At 40.6% G+C, this 19,700-nt stretch overlaps 1 protein-coding gene across 10 annotated transcripts in view; it reads right to left on the bottom strand.

The window, feature by feature from the left end:
* Positions 1-1,841: 1,841 nt before the first annotated feature.
* Positions 1,842-19,700, bottom strand: part of Hr3 (Hormone receptor 3) — a 605,631-nt gene continuing 587,772 nt past the window's right edge. For 9 of the 10 annotated variants that reach the window (XM_070102869.1, XM_070102870.1, XM_070102865.1 and 6 more), the window contains one exon: positions 1,842-3,897. The gene's annotated coding sequence lies outside the window, so the exon portion shown is untranslated. Of the gene's footprint in view, positions 3,898-7,234; positions 7,340-19,700 lie in introns of all 10 variants that reach the window. The other variant, XR_011394342.1, reaches the window with a different exon arrangement.

The raw sequence follows: 19,700 nt of genomic DNA, 5'->3' as shown, positions 1-19,700 counted from the left end.
AGAGAATGGATCAAAGTAGAATGACATGGAAAGCATATAAATCTATAGGGGAAGGAAGGAGGGGTAGGGGTCGTCCTCGAAAGGGTTGGAAAGAGGGGGTAAAGGAGGTTTTGTGGGCAAGGGGCTTGGACTTCCAGCAAGCGTGCATGAGCGTGTTAGATAGGAGTGAATGGAGACGAATGATACTTGGGACCTGACGATCTGTTGGAGTGTGAGCATGGTAATATTTAGTGAAGGGATTCAGGGAAACCGGTTATTTTCATATAGTCGGACTTGAGTCCTGGAAATGGGAAGTACAATGCCTGCACTTTAAAGGAGGGGTTTGGGATATTGGCAGTTTGGAGGGATATGTTGTGTATCTTTATACGTATATGCTTCTAAACTGTTGTATTCTGAGCACCTCTGCAAAAACAGTGATAATGTGTGAGTGTGGTGAAAGTGTTGAATGATGATGAAAGTATTTTCTTTTTGGGGATTTTCTTTCTTTTTTGGGTCACCCTGCCTCGGTGGGAGACGACCGACTTGTTGAAAAAAAAAAAAAATATATATATATACACATACACACACAGTGGTCCCTCAATTATCATCCATAATCCGTTCCTAGAAGTGGGACTATTATCGAAATACACGATTTTCGAATCAATTTTCCCCATAAGAAATAATGTAAATACAATTAATCCATTCCTGACACCCAAAAGTGTTAAAACAAAAAATTTTTTACATGAAATATAGATGTAGTACATAAACAATACAATGGGACATGATAAATGAAACATTAACAGCATAACACTTACCTTTATTGGCAATTCTTCTTAGTGTATGGGAGACTGGAGGAGGAGAGACATTGAATTACTGTTTGGAAGGATAATCCCATTCCATCAACACCTCAGGTACCAAGTGCTTTTCTGGGGTTACTTCTCTTCTCTTAATGCCACTAGGACCAGCTTGAGAGTCACTGGAGTCCTGTCTCACAAAAAAACTGTCCAGAGAGCTCTGTTTCTGGCATCTCTTTAAAACTTCCCTAAAATGGGCCAAGACTCTGTCACTGTACAAGTTGCCGATATGCAACATCCTTCTCAAGGTGATGTTTCTCCATAAATCTTTCCATCCTACCCCACATTTCAAAAATCTCCTTAATTTCTGAAGAAGGCACCTTCTTCCATTTCTCTTCCTCCTCCTCTGCAGCAAGATTCTGAGCTGTGATCTGTTGCTCTTCCTGCTGAAACTCTTGCTCCTTTCATATTGTTCAATGATGTTTTTCTTAAATTCAATCATATTTCTCACCTTCTTTACCAAAGCTTTGGCACTAGGAGCTTTATTTGGAGCCATGGTAGCTTATTTAGCACTTGCAAGCACTAAAATTAATGGAATATTATGAAATATTTCGTATGAACACGTAAGGGGACCGTCGCTCACTGGTAAACAATGGCACACTGGCTGGGAACGGCTCAGAGCCGTGAGTACGCGTCCAGGACGAAAGACGATTAGCAAGTTAACAGACCATTTGCGAGCCAATGTTTAGACGAAATAACGGGACTATTTCCGAAATGGATGACTTTCAGGCCGGACGATTAATGAGGGACCACTGTATATATATATTTTTTTTTATTTATTTATTTTGTTTTTCAACACATTGGCCATCTCCCACCAAGGCAGGGTCACCCAAGAAATAAACACCTTCACTATCATTCACACATAATCACTGTCTTTGAGGAGGCACTCAGATACGACAGTTTAGATGTCACTCCAAACAGCCAATATCCCAAACCCCTCCTTTAAAGTGTAGGCACTGTACTTTCCCACCTCTAGTATACAAATGGTTTTCAAAATGAAAAAAAATAAAAAGATGTATTTTTTATTATGGATCTGACAGAAAAAGGATAATAAACTTTTGAACCTATAAAAACTGATGATACCAAAGGCATAATAAAACTCCAGGTTAGCCAAAATACCAGTTTACTGTAACCCCTGTGTTTATGTGTGGTGAGTACAAGACGTCCTAGCTGGTTATTTCCCGCACCCCAAAGAGGAAGGACCAAAGGGAGAATTGTTTAATGCACAATAACCAATAGGAGAGTCTGTATACAATATACAGAGTAGCCACTTGCTGCTTGCTGTGTAATCCATCTCATGAAGCACAGCACAGACTGGGATGATCATTACACAAATAAATAAATAGCTGGTTGGTGGCAGCAGGCAGCAAGCATCACAGCGGAGGCCGGAGAGTTTGTACAGTACAGCTGTGACCTGATGCCAGCAGAGAGGGGCTGGACTAGCTTTGTATCCCCACAGTACTACTTAAGGGAACTGAACCCTTCTGAGTGGGCTGGAGGAGGGCAAGACTAGCCCCAAACTCTCCCAAGCACACTAGACTCTAGATACTAAGCACTAGAGGTCCTCCAGCAACTGCCACCCCTTAACATCTACAACAGAAGCTGTGTCTTTCTGTACACTTTGTGTCTGCAGTCAAATGGACCTAAAGCCAACTGCATTAGCTTATGTCAAGACAAAAAAAAAAATATATATATATAAATATATATATATCTATATATATATATATATATATAATGGCCAACAGAAAGGTGGCTCACAGGCCTGAACACACGTCGGTCATGAAGAAAAAAGACTGACTTGAGATGGCTTTAGGAACCTTTAGACCAAAGACTGTAAGAGGATGCGGTCACAGGCCAGTGGGTCCAGGGCAGGACTGCAGGAGACAAGACAGGGCAGGATGGCCTCGGCTCTAACCTATTTGTACTCTAGCACGGCTGGAATGGGCAAAGGACGCAAGACAGTGCTTCCATGAGAGTCTGAGGCCATGTTGAGAGTCTGGGACGCTCAGCATATCATACACCAGATTTCTTATCACCACTTGAGCATAACACAGATTTCCAGTTTAATTTTGTTTATGCATTTTTCAATGAGTCTTTAATTCATTTTAAATGCAGTCTCTCTCTAAAACTCAAGCACTGTTACAAAAAACCCAGCTTGAAGGCAGTTTTCTACAAATTTTGGCCCATACCAGTAACCAACTATGGAACACTCATTTTCTTTGTACCACTGTTCCATCCCTCCAGTTATTTGCTTCTTGCCAGGACACGAGCAAGCGTGGCCAATGGTGACCCTATCATTTGCAGGTTAGTATCAACTGGCACAATATATGATTTCATAATGTGTTTGCTGGGAAAAGCTGAACAAAAATAAATTAAACTATACAAAATTATAAGCTAGCTAAACTTATATAAAAAACTTATAAACATAGTGATGGAGATGTGATGTCAGTGATAATTTTGTTTATATTTTTTTGACAATGATAAACATGAGAATGATAGCTTTTCCTATAAGCAATAAAGATTTATAGTATACAACAATTCATGTAATATAATTAAATATTTTTTAAGTATACAATATCTTCAATTTACAAAGATAAGGACCATTGTCAAGGGTGTTTATACGATTCCTTAAAAAATAAACTGTATAGTATCATCAACCTTGGACATATCAAGTGACTCCCTATATCATAGTGGGAACTCACTAACACTCACCTACAAAGCCAACAGCCAATACTGCTGGACTCTGATTGTAAGGCATCATTATCAACATTTTATTCTACAAGGGGCTGTTTTAGGCTTCATATTAATATACTGCATCTGAGACTGGAGGTTTTGAGCACCCCACTCCTCGAAACAAAACACTTGTTAGACTCTGTATAACTCACAACACATCTATAATGGCATTTTAAAGAGTCCATAGTCCTCTGCACTAACAAGTAACACTAACAAACAAATCACGAAGGTAATGTACAGATGATTCATTCTCTCATAGAAAAGGATGTGATGGAGTAACAGAGCCTGAGGAGCGACAGCTCCCCTGCACTTATCATCTTAACCAGGCAGTCTGAAACAAACAATATATATTACCACTTCATTGTAAAGTACAAAGTATACACAAATAAATTCATATGAGCATACAAATTGAAGTGTATGACTTTAAACTCTCATTAAATAAGTTAACTAGTCTAATTGTCACAAAGTGAAGATACAATTTCAATATATCATATCTCATCATTAACAATGAAATGATTAACAATTCCTGTATGTTTTATTTGGATGTGTCTAAATGGATGGATGTGCACAATACTCATTCTGTCAGGTTAACCCTTGAAGAAAAATTCTTGATCCAATGAATTAGTTATATACTCTCTCTCCTTGAATCAAGCCTGATTACCTCTCATTCCTCATGTAATCTTATGACATCAGAATTAAGCCTAATTTTATTTTTTTATGATAGAACATAATCCATGCAGAATAAAAGTCACAATACCATAGCTACCTCAAGTCACAGTCTTACAAATTAAGAATGAAATCTGGATGTTTCAATTCTCTCTGGATCAATACCCATTATCAGGTCACAAGCCATCAAAGCTCCATAACAAAAATGTCATCTAGTTTTCACCCCTAATTTGTGTGCTTGTTCTAAATATTCAGGCACTAGCCATGATAAAAATAAATTAGCATTTCTTTTAATTGTGATACTGTACACCAGAAGAGCTGCATTTTCAATTTTCTTTTCTCTAGATTACTTTTCATTATGAATATCACAAGTACTTGAGTAAAGGTAAAAATTTTTGAACAAGTAGTAGGGGTTGACTTTTTTCTTTTAATAAAACTTGCAAGATATACATCATCTAATTGTTAACTGCATCTGACTGCTAGTGCACTCAGCTCACACACTGGAGTCCAGGGGGTCGATCCCCAGTATGGGTGGAAACATTAGGACATATTTCCTTAAGACACCTGCTGTTCATGCTCACCTATTAGTAAAATAGGTACCCGAGTGTTAGTCGACTGGCGTGGGTCACATCCTGGTGATAAAATTTACTTAATTTGACCAAAATGTTCTACATAACCAGGGGCTTTCTATATAGTAGTAAGTCATTGATGTCAGCAAGGCCTATATACAATGTATGTGTACTTGCACAAATAAAGATTATTATCATTATTATTAATATTATTATTATTATTATAGAATACTGTACATACATAACAGTCCAAGGTCACACCCCCATTTCTTCCCTGCATTACATTTTTTTAATATCAGTATGGTACCGATCTTAAATATTCCATGAGTAAACTGAGAGCTTAGTAAACTAGTCAATAAGTTGAAAATATTTACAAGGATTATTACAAACAAACTCACCCTTAATACTGACAAAACCTACTACATGATATCTGGAAACAGTGCTACAAATATCCAGTTAAACATAATGATCAATGGTTCTCTCATTGAGGGTAAATTATTAAATCTACATTTGCAGTTTCCATTGCATAATTAGCAGCTTCCTTTTGTGTCTACTCTTATATACATTTAAACTACATTATTTGTACAGCTTATAGAAATAAACATTATTAGTATTATTAAATGACAGAACAATGTCATTTACTTATTTTCTTATACATTATCTATATAATTCTTTAAATTACAGCACACACATTTTTTAGCTGTTGATATCAACTATCTTATGGGGAAACCTCTTATATCCAGATTTTATTTTAAACATTCATTGCAGTGCTGAAATGTATGATACAGAACTTCATTTCAAATATTAAATGCAATATGCATCAATTTTATATACAGTAGTACAATATACAATTTTGTAATACTATATATTCTATTTAAGAATGACTTAAAATCTTAATGACAAATTTTTTACTAAAGGTCATTTTTTTGTCGAATAATATGGAGTGTGATGAATGGTTTTGAAAACTGACAAGTTGAAGAATTGAGACACTTATGCAACACATGGGAATCTTTATTGAAGAAACGTTTCACCACACAGTGGCTTCATCAGTCCAATACGAAGTAGAATTGTGTAAGGAGAGGAGAAGTTTGAGGTAATCAGTCCCTCAACCTGGAATCGATGTGTTTAGAAGAGTGATGGACTGAACACATTGATTCCAGGTTGAGGGACTGATTATCTCAAACTTCTCCTCTCCTTACACAATTCTACTTTGTATTGGACTGATGAAGCCACTGTGTGGCGAAACGTTTCTTCAATAAAGATTCCCATGTGTTGCATAAGTGTCTCAATTCTTCAATGTGGAGTGTAAAATGTGTGAAGTCTGTTCAGGGTTAGTGAAGGAATAGATAGTATTAGAGTGATGAAGAAAGTTTATTTCAGTGAATCTGAGGGTTGGAGGATAGATAAGGGTAGAAATTATGGGACAATAGGGTGTTTGAATGTGTGAATGCCAGGTAGGATGTAATGGTAGCAGTAACTGGGCTGAGAAGAAGCAGGTGTTAGAAGGTAGTGGTAAGACTTTCATCTTTTACAACTCAGGTGGAATACTTCAAAACTAGTCTGCAAAACAGCCCAGATATTGTTATGCTTGAGTATGGTGGTACAGTACAGAGCTGGCCTTCAAGACAACTGTACTTAAAAAAAAAAATACTAGAGGAAAAACTAAATGTAAGACCTAAAACATTGACAGGCATTGTTGTTAAACTAATGGAAAAAAAATCAATTAAGATTGTGAGAGCACAAAAAACTACTAACTAGTAAGTAAGTTTTTTAGGAACAAGTACACGTAAGTACAATCATCATACATAGTGTAAATTACATAGGATAACACAAAAAAAGGCAGACAAAGTGACTTATTTGGGGGTCCTTGTAATATCTCATTATTTAAATGTTAAAAATCAAAACAACTAAGTAACTCAACTAACACAAAAATTATTTATGAAAATGAATGGGTAGACTGTATTAAACCTACAGAGTATCTTCATTTCAAGAAAGATTTTGCATGACTTACTCATGAGAGACTGGTCTGGAAACCAAAAAACATGGGGGAAATCAATGGCAAATTATATTACAGTGGGTAAGAGATTTCCTGTGTGAAAGGAAAGTTTGATCAGTGAAACAATGTAAAGATCCTTATGGGGTATTGTCATCAGAGGGGTGCCACAAGGATCAGTGTTTGCTTTGATGTTTCTAATTTACAGTACATAAAAAAAAAAAACAGATACGCACACACAAACACTACACAAATAACCCGTAAATAGGAGAATGAAACTTATGATGAAGTTTTGGTTCAACTAGTACCATTAACTAGTAAGTGTCAGACCAAAAGGTCATCATAAGTTTCTTTCTCCTATGTGCAGGTTATCTGTGTATTGTTCCAGTCACAGTATTGTGCCTTTTTGTTCTTTACACACAAACATTCATCACAGTCACCTTGCACTATTTAGCTTGAACTCATGTAGCCACTTATTGCACCATTCCTGTAGCTTATCCATATCTTCTTGCAGGTGTTTGAAATCCACTTCCACTTCACGTCATCTGCAAACATCGACATGTGAAAATCGATCTCTTCTTGTAGGGTATTCACTAGTGGCTTCTGGTGACCTAAGGTTTACATTTATATTATATTTAAAAAATATCTTACCTTATTTATAGAGACATTGTCCCTTTTCTTTGGCATTTTTCTAACAGTGTTGAAATTTTGAATGTCTGCATTTAAAAGATGCTGTAAATCAGGGATACACAACCTTTACAGTCAACAATTTTTTTTGCCACATCGACCATCTCCCACCAAGGTAGACTGATACAAAAAAAAGGAAATATTCCCCATCATTCACTCAATAGTTCCCTTGCCAGAAGTGCATTGACATCGGAATTCAAATTATCCTGCAAACTGTAACATCCTCACCCATCTTTCAGAGCACAGGCACTATACTTCCCACCTCCAAGCTAACCTGTTTCCCCTGAATCCCTTCATAAATGTTACTTTGCTCACACTCCAATATGTCAAATCTCTAAAACCAATTGTCTCCACACATCTCGATCTAACAGTCTACAGTTTAAAACCTGTACATTCCCCCTCCAACCTGAGGCCTGGTCTCACACCGAGTTGCAGGGACGTTGACCCCCGAAACCCTCTCCAGGTATACTCCAGGTATAACTTTCTCTATGATGACCCCTACCTCTCCTTCCTCTCCCCCCAGATTTTTACACCCTCTCATTATTCTATTCTGCTTCATCCTCTCTAAATGCTCAAACCACTGATTCTTTGCCCTCTGAATAATACCTTCTATAACTCCACATCACCTTCTAATTTCTATATTCCAATTCATTACATAACATTCACACCACAACTTGATCTTACATCTGACATCTCTACTATGTTCAGCCTCCTCCTTGCTGCAACTGTTGCAATGTTTCAAGCTCATATCTCACACCCATAGAAAAGACTAGTATACTCTGGTACACTCCCCTCATTAGATAAAATTCTTTCCAAAAATGTCTCAAGACCTCATCTACCTTTTTCCCTTCAATTACTCAATGGTTCCCTTCATCTTTCACAGACCCTTCTACTGGCATCTCCACTCCCAAATACTGTATCTAAATACACTCACATCTTCCATATTTTTTATTGCCTATTTTTTTTTTATATTTAGATCAACTTGTTCTTTAAGATGGCAAGGAATGACTTTTCTTACCAGAATCTATTATGCTGGTCTGTGTTGAAGCCTATAATTCCAGGTGTTTTATTATCTTTGTCCTTGTGATTATCTCCATTTAACAAAGTAGTATATAATGAGGGATACATATCTAGCTCATGGGCTTCCAGCTATTCCCATTCTTTAAATATCTGTACTACACTGGTTTTTTGGGGTATTTAGTATCTTCCCTTTTCCTATGTGATACTGTAATTTTTTTAATAATGCCTGGCTCCAATTATAATTACAATCATGGGGGAGTGCTAAACCTGTATTATTATTATTATAATCAAAAAGAAGCGCTAAGCCACAAGGACTATACAGCGCTGCAGAGCAGGAAGGAAGCGAGGGCATCAGGTGGCAAAAGGGAGATGGATGAGTAATAGGTTACGGATAACAGCGGGGTAGTGGATGGTGAAAGGGTAAAGGGCAGCAAGAGACTGAACTAGAAAGGGCTGAGGGGAGTGCGAAAAGTATCATCAGAGTTTGTGGAGTAAATCAGTCATTGTCAAGAAGTCAAGGAGAGAGTCAGGATTAAAGGAGGGTCCATCAGCAAGAATGGAAGGTAAAGAGAGAGTAGTAGAACGAAGATGACGTTGGAGGTAAATTCTGCGTGCTCGTTGATAGAGAGGGCAGTCTAACAGAATGTGGCTAATCGATACTGGAACTTGACACTGCTCACAGAGAGGAACAGGGTGCCTCTCCATGAGATACCCATGAGTAAGACGAGTGTGGCCAATGCGAAGGCGGGAGAGAGTGGTCTCCCAACCTCGGCACTGATGACAAGAAGACGGCCAGTAACCTATGCTCGGTTTAATAGAATGAAGTTTGTTACCGAGCAGAGCTGACCAACGTTGTTGCCAACGGGTGCGAAGGTGGGTAGCTATTGCAGCAAAATAGTCCAGAAATGGAACACCTCGATAGGAAATCGGTAGGTCATGTACTGCTGACCGCGCAGCAGTGTCTGCCTGTTCATTGCCCTGTACGTCGACATGACCAGGGACCCAACAAAAAACAATATCTTTATGTTTGGTAGAGATACGGCGTAGCCAAAGTTGGATACGGAAAACTAGGGGATGAGATGTATCAAATTTTCGTATAGCCTGTAGAGCACTAAGGGAGTCTGAGACTACTACAAATGATGACACAGGCACAGATGCGATACAAATAAGTGCTGCAAGAATGGCATACAGTTCAGCAGTAAAAATGCTAGCTGAAGATAGTAAATGTCCCCGCACGACGCTGTCCGGAAACACTGCTGCGAATCCGACGCCGTCTGAAGACTTAGAGCCATCTGTGTACACAGCAGTGGCATGAGAATGGGAGTGGAAGTGATCAAGAAAAAGAGAGCGGGAAGCCACCGTAGGCAGTTGAGCTTTTGAGCAAGGGAGTGAGAAAGAACAGACCCGAACAGCTGGAACTTCCCAGGGGGGTAGGGAAAAGTGAGATGCTACATGAACATATAAAGGTGGTAACTGAAGGGAAGACAAGAGTGAATGTAGGCGAAGAGAAAAGGGACGGAGCAAACAGGGGCGGCGAACGAATAAAGAATGTCTACTAATATCGGTGACCATTCTATAAATGGAAGGATTGTGTAGATCGTGAGAGCGTACATAGTAGCGAAGGCAATGGGCATCACAGCGATCAGACAAGGATGGAACATTCGCTTCTGTATAGAGGCTCTCAACAGGGGAAGAGCGAAAAGCACCAAGGCACAAACGTAATCCTTGGTGATGGATAGAGTTAAGGCTAGAGAGAGTAGCAGGAGAGGCCGCGGAATAAATCTGGTCACCATAAATCTGGTTCACCATTAGTGAAAGTAATTTGGTGAGTTTTGGTGCTTGAAAATTTAAACCCATGCGTGGTGGCCCAAGTGGAAACACGGTCGACCGCATGCTGGAGAGAAACTGCAATAAGATGACAGTCAGCGCCTGCACAAGCAATAGCGAAGTCATCAACATAGAGTGATGACCAAATATTGGGTGGAAGAACAGAGGCCAAATCATTTATAGCAAGGAGAAAAAGTGTTGTGCTTAGAACACATCCCTGAGGGCCACCTTCAGCTTGGACGAAGTCCGGGGAAAGAACATTATTGACTCGAACACGGAAATGTCTGTCAGTTAAAAAGTTCTTAAGGAAGGATGGTAGATTGCCTCGGAGGCCTAAGGAATGGGCCTGGGCCAAAATATTATACCTCCAAGTTGTGTCATATGCCTTCTCAAGGTCAAAAAATATGGCAATAACTGAGTGATTATTCGCAAAGGCATTACGAACATACGTATCCAAGCGTAGTAAGGGGTCTATGGTAGAACGACCCTTACGAAAGTCATATTGACTAGCGGAGAGACTGTTGTGTGTCTCTAAATACCACATTAAACGTCGATTTACGAGACGTTCCATCACTTTGCAAACTGCACTAGTATGAGCGATGGGACGATAGTGGGAGGCATCATGTCCTGTAGTACCCGGTTTGCGGAAAAGGAGAACAATGGCAGATTTCCACAGCTGGGGAAGAACTCCTTGTGCCCAAACAAGATTGAAGAGGTGTAAGAGGACTACAAGGGCTGACTGATGTAAATGTTGTAACATACGAATATGAATGTCGTCAGGCCCAGCTGCCGATGATCGGCAAGCTGAGAGCGTTGCCTCCAGTTCTTGAAGTGTAAAAGGCACATTATACTGTTCTTCTCTGAGAGAAGAAAAGTCCAAGGGTACTAACTCTCTGGCAGACTTTGAGGAAAGAAACGAGGGGCATAGATGGAGCCCTCGGGAAATACAGACCAGATGTGTGCCAAATTCAATGGCAACGTCAAGAGGGGTTTGCTACATCAACACCAGCGACCCGTAGAACAGGAGCCGGGTCAGGAGAGTATTTACCACTCAATTTCCTCACTTTTTTTCAGACTGCACTCATAGAAGAAGTAGAGGTGATGGTGGAAACATAGTCTCGCCAACAAGTGCGTTTAGCTTCACGGATGACACGGCGAGCGATCGCACGCTTCTGCTTAAAATCAAGAAGTCTCTCAGCGGTTCTATTGTACCGGTACCTGCCCCATGCAGCACGTTTCAAACGTACTGCACGAGCACAAGCAGGAGACCACCAAGGCATGCACTTCTGAGAATGCCTGCCTGAGGTTTGGGGTATAGAATGAGAAGCTGCGGTATAAACTGACGTCGAGAAGATGTGTAGGAGCTCATCAATGGAGGATGAAGAAGGAACCTCACTAAAAGCAGTGAGGTGTGAGTAAAGATCCCAATTTGCCCGATCAAATTGCCAGCGAGGGCTACGGAAAGGTGGTGAATAGGAAGGAGAAGTAAGAATGATCGGAAAATGATCGCTGTCATGTAAGTCCGGTAGAACAGACCAGGTGAAGTCTAGTGCAGTGGAGGAAGAGCAGACTGATAGATCAATGCAAGAGAGAGTATGAGTACGAGGATCAAAATGGGTGGGAGTACCCGTATTTAAAACATGGAGGGGGTGAGAGGCGAGAAAAGCCTCCAACTGGATGCCACGTGAGTCACAATGAGACCCCCCCCCCCAGAGGAAATGGTGGGCATTAAAATCACCAAGTAACAGAAGTGGTGGTGGTAAGGATGAAACAAGAAAGGCAAAGTCTGGGATAGAAAATGCTCGAGAAGGAGAGAGATATAAAGAACATATTGTAAACCACTTATTCAAGTGGATACGGGCTGCAGTGTAATGCAGCGAGGTATGGACAAATAGTTGACAGTACGGAATATCATTGCGTAGAAGAAGGGCACTTTCATTAAAGGTCCCATCTGAGAAAGGATCCAAAGAATACAATAAATTATAGCCTGAGATAGGTTGGAAGACAGCCGAGTGTAATTTTGGTTCTTGTAAGCAAGCACCAACAGGGGAAAACCTGGAAAGCAACATCTGAAGCTCACCCCGATTACCCCTGATGCTGCGGATATTCCACTGTAAATAGGCCATGATTGGCGATGAAGAAAATACCAGGAATCTGTAGGTAAAGGCACCTACGGACTAGAGGGGTTAGAAAAGTCAACGTGTGGTGGCACTGGAAGACGTTCAAGTAGCGAAGGAACGGAGAGTTGCGAAGAATGGGGTTGTGAAGATGGAGGAGAGGGAAGAGAAGGAACAGGAAGTGAATCAGTGTCCATTGAAGGTTTAGTCTCTGCAATATATTCTGAAATGGCTTCAAGTGTTTCTGAATTCAAAGATGTATGGGAGACCATATTGGAGATAGAAGGAGGAGGGTGAGTAAAGATTGGGACAGTAATGGACTGTACCAAAGTAGAGGGGGAGGGAAGAGTGTAAGGGACTGGAGATGAAGTGTGGGGGGGGACAGAAGAGGCAGAAACCTGGGAGGTGGCAGAAGAGGGAGAAACTTGGGAGGGGACGGGGGTGGAAGGCATAGTACGAGGAGGAGGGTGAATCTCCACACTTGTAATAGAGCCAGAGAGAGGGGAAGAACTAGGTACAGAGACTGGAAAGGTAAAGTGTGGAGGTGGAAGAAGGGAAGGAAGGGGCAAAGAAGATTTGAGCAATGTGGATTTTTTGGACTTCTGAGAAGTAGAGGGGCGATTGTATTAGGTGTCGTACGAGGTCTTGTCGATACTGGGGCTTGTGAGGAAGGACGCGAAGATGTGAGAACAGACTGAGTTGTAGTCGGGACGTCAGAGCCAAGGACAGCAAAAGGATTAGATGCCGGAGTGGCTATGGGAGGGGTAACAACAGAGGAGGCTGCAGAAGATGGGACCCCAGAAGTGGGGGGATGTTTGGAAACACGAGAATAAGAATCATGGGGTAGTCTCCCTTGGAGGCGGAGATGAGTAACTGCCATAGCATAAGGAAGACCTTCTGCCTCTTTGAGGCAATGGATTTCACGTTCATTTAAGTAGACCTGGCAACGGCGGGAGTACGAAGGGTGAGCTTCATTACAATTAAGGCAAGATGGAGGTTGACTGCAAGATTTATTAGAATGGTCGTCGGCACCACAGACTGGGCATTCGGCCATAGATCTGCAATATTTCGCTGGGTGACCAAAACGCCAGCAATTTCTACATTGTTGCGGTGTAGGTATCACCTTTCGAACTTGTAACCGATGTCCCGTGACATATACAGAGGATGGGAGTTCTCGGCTGTCAAAAGTTAAACGAGCCACATTGCAAGGGTAACGTCTCCACCCCCGGGCAGGAAGGACATAAGTGTCTACTTTGAGGATTGGGAGATCCTGGAGTTCCAGCTGTTCAAAAATGTCATTGCCACATGACTGGAAATTCTGTTGGACTATGGTATGGGGCAGAATGACAGTACCACTACAAGAATTGAGAGAAAGATGTTTTTCAATAGTGATAGGAGTAGTATCGATATTCGAAAGGAGAGAAAGATCATGAGCTTGGGTAGCATTCTGGACAGTGACGATGTGCGTACCGCTCTTGAGAGCATGAAATGAAATATCTCTACCAACATGACGCAGGAGTGCTTTGCCAATACTATGGTCAGAAAGGTAGGCATAAGAAGAAGTCGGTCTTAAAGTAAAGAATTTAGTCCATTGTGTGGTCCGAAACTGAGCGTGGAGAGGGAGTGCTTGACGTGTCGGTCTTTTCCGAGTAGAATGGGAAGGTAACGAAGGAGCATCATCAGGAGATTGACGTTGGCGTTTAGGAGTAGGACCGGAGTTGGTCCGGCGTGAAATGGGCGGGCGATTCAAAAATTGCCGTACCGTAGAGGGAGAAGCCGGAAGCATAGTCAAAGGAGAGCGGAGTTCAGACAAATCGAAGGAGTCAGTCGAAGCCCCGGTACCTGAAGCGGGTGAGGAAACAGCACCAGCAAGAGGTACAGGGGCATCAGGAGTGTCCGAAGAGTGGTCCAAACACAAGGCAGGGTCAGAATGGGGTGCGGTATCAAGAAGGGGCCCGGGGGTAGTGGATTCATGGATTGGGTTCTCCATGGTTAGGTTACTCCTTTGCTTTTTGTTTTTAAGAAAAAAAAGAAAGAAGAAAAGAAAATAAAAATAAAAAAAAGAATAAAAAAAAGGGGGAGCGGGGAGGAATAGTTCCCAGGAGGAATGAAAGGGCAGGAAATCTCCCTCCACGCCCAAGAGGACCTCAGCACCGCTAGTAGCGCAGATGCAGCATGGAACCCGTGCCATACCCTACCCTTCATGCCAGTAAACCAGCAATCCGGGATAGCAACCTCACATCTGCCGAGCTACCTCGGTGGACAAAAGAGAGGGCGGCCGGATATCCACCACAAAGCATACCTCCTTCGGCCACCACCCCCGGAATCCGAAAGGTGGCTTCCAGAGATACACCCGTCGCCCGAAAGACACCCAAAGCTACTCCGGGATACCGGAGAGGGATCGGGACATCCCCAGGCAATCCAGATTCCATGGCAAACTACGCCACCGCCAAGAACCTCAACGGAATGGGATGGACCCCGGTGTCCTTTCCCCTACCTAGGAACTAGCGCGCCTGTGGGAGAAATCCCAAAGGCCAAAAAGAGGAAGGGCAAAAGGGAGGGGTGGGGAGGAGGAGGAGGAGGAATGGAAAAAGGGGAGGATGGGGAGGGGAGAATGGGGGGTAATTAGGTTCGGTCTGAGGAAGAAGACCAACAGGGCTAATTCCTCAGACCAAGAGCCTCTTCACCACGCCAAGGAGCCCCCCTTGAAGAGGCTAAACCTGTAGGATTATACAGAGCACATGGGGGGAAGTGGATGAAGGCATTCAGGCTCAATTCAGGAAACTGAAGCACAGATCCAATTCAGTATCTACGGTGACACCTTTCTCGCCCCACTGCCCTTCTTTCAAGTCCCTCTTTTCCTGTTTTTCACATCACTATATGCTCCAATATTCACTGATGCAATGCTCCCATTCTCATTTCTCACATACTCTTGTCCAATCATAAATATCTAGAATCTTTCATTGAGATAACTTGGTCTTTTAATCAAATCTTTCTTTTTATATTCCTATGGAATAGTTTAGTCTGATTCCTTTATTTGAAGGTTATGTAGTTATCAAAATGTTGCTTTGTTTCTTGTCTAGTTCTAATAGTATATTTTGTTAAGGCCCTCTGTCTTACTTCCTTGCTTAACAGTTCTTCCATATTTCCTTACAATTAATTTCCTTCTTAAACTGCATGTTGAACTGAAGGCTTACATTACACAGTATTTAGCTTTCTTCAATATTAAAGAGAAATTACCCTACCTTGCAACTGAGTTTATCTTCCCACTCAATTCCAGCTAAAAACTTTTCTTTGCAATTATCCTTCCTGTACACCATCTATGTATCCCCATCCCACTTCTTCATCATTCAGTTGTGCTTCCACCAAATTCTTGAACAACATTAAGTAGTGATAACTGGCTTCTAGAAAAGTACATGCTCTTGTTCACTGATGTCTAATTCTCCCTGGGTCAATATTGGATATTCTTGCTAGCCTGACTCCACTCTTTCTCATAATAAAACAGATTGACCATCACTAATCCGGCATCACTGGGACCTTCAGGCTGCCGGATTAGTGATTTTGCTGGATCACAGAGTGGTTAGGCGAGAAGACACTTAACCCAACAGCTAATCCCATCACTAATCCAGCAGTAAATTAGTGATGGGACCCCGATTAGTAATTGCTGGATCAGTGATGGCCGACCTGTAATAATAATTTGGTATTCTGGGGCTAGTAACCCCTTCTCCTGTAAAAATTACTAAATGTAAAAAAGAAGAAAAGCTTTAAAAGGTTTTCTTCATTTTCGAGTCACCCTGCCTCGGTGGGATACGTCTGGTATGTTGAAAAAAAAAATTGTGTTTTCTTTCAAGTGATCACACACCAAACCATAAATGCAATAATAACAATGAAGAAAAAATACTTAAGTGTTATTCAAGGCTGACAGTATGATCATCAGGATCATAAGCTCTCAATGCTTGCATAAATTTTATCTTATGATGGTTCTTGGGATAATTAGCCCTGCAGCCATCCTAGACAAAACATCCAGGCTAACCAAACTGTGGTATCAAAGCCTTTAATTTTGCTCACCATATTTCATCACTACCATCAGGGTCTCTTGCTTTTTCATTTATTTCTTCATGAGTGAAGTCATCCATCATTAGCAGCTTTGCACATTTTCTAATAACTCTCAGAGCTACTTTTATATTATTTTTTAGGAGTAGGTTATAAAGAGATGCATATTATAAATGCCATCATTTTAATCTGAGTAAAAAGTGGTCAAGGTCCCAGGACCGAAATGTTTTTTCAAGTGTCTTTTTGAATCAAGAACAATCTCTTATACAGGAAAGCAGATTGAAATGTTGTCCAAACAAAGGCTTGTTCTGGAAAGTATCTTTGTTATTGTCAGCAGTATGTCAGTTTGATCCAAGTACCCCTTCATGATCTGCTCCTTGCATAAGTCATCTTTTATTGGTAATGCTTCAAGCATCACTAAACTACCTATTGCAGCAAACTTAAGAGAGTAATAAGACTTCACACTGTATAGTTCACCAGAGAAGGTTACAAAGCCTAATTAGGTGTGGAAAGATTGTGGTGACAGATAGTCCCCATTTTGGATCTACTGTAACGATCAACTTCTTTCTGCAGACTTCTCAACATTCCCACAACCTTTTAATGGCAATAGCCAAATAAATCTTCAGACTTCTCAACATTCTCACTACCTTTTAGTGGCAATAGCCAAATAAATCTTCAGACTTCTCAACATTCTCACTACCTTTTAGTGGCAATAGCCAAATAAATCTTCAGACTTCTCAACATTCTCACTACCTTCTAGTGGCAACAGCTAAATAAAAATCAATACTTCTACACTCACTCTCCAGAGGGCTGTAATTATTATGCTAAATCTAATGTGACCATAAGAAAAGTTTTTATTTTATAAATACTAGTGATAATGATACAAAATGATTAAATAAAATGTAAGAGATATGAACTTTTTCATCACCATAAAAAACCAAGCTACTACAAGTAATACAATGATCGCTATAACTCAGTATGTAGTTCTATACAAGCCCATAATACACACAGTCATGTTATTACAACTTTTATTCTTTATTTCAGGAGAGCCTAAAGTTAAGATTAAAATTACTGCACTGTATAAAATACATTTGGTTAACTGAAACATTCAATTAAATTTCCACAAATGTGAGTTACACTATGAAATTATAAACTATAACACACAAAATGGGTTTACAAATACTGATAACATCATGGGAACAGTAGTTACATTGTCAGCAGTAAATAAAATTATAGTACTAATACTAACATAAAAAGTTAATATTGTATTATGTACTAAAAACAAAGTTTACACAGGAAATATAGCTTTAGCATTACTGTAAGATACGAACGAGCAATGATAAAGTAGAAAAATAAAAGCTAAATTATATATAAAAGATAAGTACAGTATTAATTCTGACTAAGAATATTATGAGTTTAATATTAAACTAAGAATGTTGATTACTTCACCTGTCAGATCATTATTTATGAATAATACTACATACATATACACAGTTAACTATGTACTGTAATTAATACTATTCAGTTGAATTTAATATTACGGTACTGTATTTTACAAGTTCATATGAAAAAATACCCCAGTGAAATACTAAAAGAACAAAAATAGCCCAGTACTCTTGTGTATCTGCACACACATTCTTGCAAAGATGCACTGTGCAAACACACCAAAGTGTTTCTGTTGTTAATATTTTATTGGGGTAATTTTATATAATTGTTTCTCATAAGTGTACATACATATGACCAGAAATAAGTCACTTTGTCTTTTTTGGGTTATCCTAGGTAATCTACATATGCTATATTTTTTTTTTTATTTTTTTATTATCACACCGGCCGATTCCCACCAAGGCAGGGTGGCCCGAAAAAGAAAAACTTTCACCATCATTCACTCCATCACTGTCTTGCCAGAAGGGTGCTTTACACTACAGTTTTTAAACTGCAACATTAACACCCCTCCTTCAGAGTGCAGGCACTGTACTTCCCATCTCCAGGACTCAAGTCCGGCCTGCCGGTTTCCCTGAATCCCTTCATAAATGTTACTTTGCTCACACTCCAACAGCACGTCAAGTATTAAAAACCATTTGTCTCCATTCACTCCTATCAAACACGCTCACGCATGCCTGCTGGAAGTCCAAGCCCCTCGCACACAAAACCTCCTTTACCCCCTCCCTCCAACCCTTCCTAGGCCGACCCCTACCCCGCCTTCCTTCCACTACAGACTGATACACTCTTGAAGTCATTCTGTTTCGCTCCATTCTCTCTACATGTCCGAACCACCTCAACAACCCTTCCTCAGCCCTCTGGACAACAGTTTTGGTAATCCCGCACCTCCTCCTAACTTCCAAACTACGAATTCTCTGCATTATATTCACACCACACATTGCCCTCAGACATGACATCTCCACTGCCTCCAGCCTTCTCCTCGCTGCAACATTCATCACCCACGCTTCACACCCATATAAGAGCGTTGGTAAAACTATACTCTCATACATTCCCCTCTTTGCCTCCAAGGACAAAGTTCTTTGTCTCCACAGACTCCTAAGTGCACCACTCACTCTTTTTCCCTCATCAATTCTATGATTCACCTCATCTTTCATTGACCCATCCGCTGACACGTCCACTCCCAAATATCTGAATACGTTCACCTCCTCCATACTCTCTCCCTCCAATCTGATATTCAATCTTTCATCACCTAATCTTTTTGTTATCCTCATAACCTTACTCTTTCCTGTATTCACCTTTAATTTTCTTCTTTTGCACACCCTACCAAATTCATCCACCAATCTCTGCAACTTCTCTTCAGAATCTCCCAAGAGCACAGTGTCATCAGCAAAGAGCAGCTGTGACAACTCCCACTTTGTGTGTGATTCTTTATCTTTTAATTCCACGCCTCTTGCCAAGACCCTCGCATTTACTTCTCTTACAACCCCATCTATAAATATATTAAACAACCACGGTGACATCACACATCCTTGTCTAAGGCCTACTTTTACTGGGAAAAAATTTCCCTCTTTCCTACATACTCTAACTTGAGCCTCACTATCCTCGTAAAAACTCTTCACTGCTTTCAGTAACCTACCTCCTACACCATACACTTGCAACATCTGCCACATTGCCCCCCTATCCACCCTGTCATACGCCTTTTCCAAATCCATAAATGCCACAAAGACCTCTTTAGCCTTATCTAAATACTGTTCACTTATAT

Source organism: Cherax quadricarinatus, chromosome 83 (assembly GCF_038502225.1).
Source record: "Cherax quadricarinatus isolate ZL_2023a chromosome 83, ASM3850222v1, whole genome shotgun sequence".
Taxonomy (NCBI): domain Eukaryota; kingdom Metazoa; phylum Arthropoda; class Malacostraca; order Decapoda; family Parastacidae; genus Cherax; species Cherax quadricarinatus.
The sequence above is the reverse complement of the archived record's forward strand: the minus strand, read 5'-3'. Positions and strand labels throughout refer to the sequence as shown.